The 1183-nt window shown below is 41.3% G+C and overlaps 1 pseudogene; it reads right to left on the reverse strand.

Annotated features, from left to right (window-relative positions):
- Window positions 1-342: 342 nt before the first annotated feature.
- On the reverse strand, window positions 343-549 carry LOC124960457 (ran-binding protein 6-like; annotated as a pseudogene).
- Window positions 550-1183: the final 634 nt, after the last annotated feature.

Here is a 1183-nt window from a genome sequence, read left to right on the forward strand (position 1 = left end):
GAACAGCAAGTTCAACAATATGCTTTAATGAGGGCATAAACATGTCATAATACGGAATGAATTTTTCTTCTATTGTATCTGCAACTGAGGCAATGATTGTCACAAGTTGTTCCAAAGCCAACTTAGTTCCATTCCGAATCAACTCTTGAAGTTAAATCACCAAGATGGAATGTAGATTTTTCACCATATTATCCAAATAGAGAACTAGCAATGATTTGGGGCGGTCTTCAATAAAAAATAATAAGAGCAGAAGCTTCATGAGATTGTACATGCTGATTACCTTGATTTTCCATGGTATGCAACAAAGCTGCAATCACTGTTTCATGGAATTTCTTTTGGAAACTAGGTGCAAAATCTGTAGCCATCTGTCCAAGTGTAGTACAGGCTGCAGCCCTCACCCTTGGATGAGGATCCTGGGATATTTTCATAGATTTCCTCTGCTTGCCTCTGCACCATACAGCTTGGATTGATCAAGTTCTTCAGAAGTTAGTAGAACTCTTGCTTTTCTGACCCGGTCGCCGGCACCCCTGCAGACCTGGCAGCCGCCATCGCGCCCTGTCAAAGCTACTCTGCTAACTTTTGACTTAGAATTCTTCCTATTAGGAAAGCCACACTCTGTTTTTGTTTTTAAATTCCTTTGGAAAGGTTTATGCAACATATTTTCTATTTTTTTTCAGGAGAGAGGGTTTTTTTCTTCTTCTTTCTTTTATGGAATGGCTCCATTTACACAAGATAGGTGTTTCTCCTTGGATTTAGGTAAGGGACAGCACATTTAATGTTTTCTCCTGTAAGGTTCAAGTAACCATGATCCTTTGGGAATGACACACAGTTGCGGGGCAGGATTACTGGCATGTCATAGGCTGCGATTCAAAGCCACACTGACTGACCTGGCTTGTTTCACCCACGTGCTAGGATGATTAAATATGAAGTATGGACACCTTGGAACTTTACGGATGAATACTGAGACCCACTGCATGCCAGTCCCAGTGCCAATGCTTTAAGATAGAATTCAGATACTATCTTCATTTTTCGGGTAAGAAAACGGATGCTAATAGAAGTTGCCATTTGCTCAGGTTCATCGAAGTATAAAGTGACTGTGCTGGGATTCAAATTAGGCTAAGTCGGACTTCAAAACGTGTGCTTTTTGGCTGGGGTTGTGGCTCAGTGGTAGAGTGCTTGCCTA

This window comes from Sciurus carolinensis, chromosome 11 (assembly GCF_902686445.1).
Source record: "Sciurus carolinensis chromosome 11, mSciCar1.2, whole genome shotgun sequence".
In the NCBI taxonomy this organism is placed as follows: domain Eukaryota; kingdom Metazoa; phylum Chordata; class Mammalia; order Rodentia; family Sciuridae; genus Sciurus; species Sciurus carolinensis.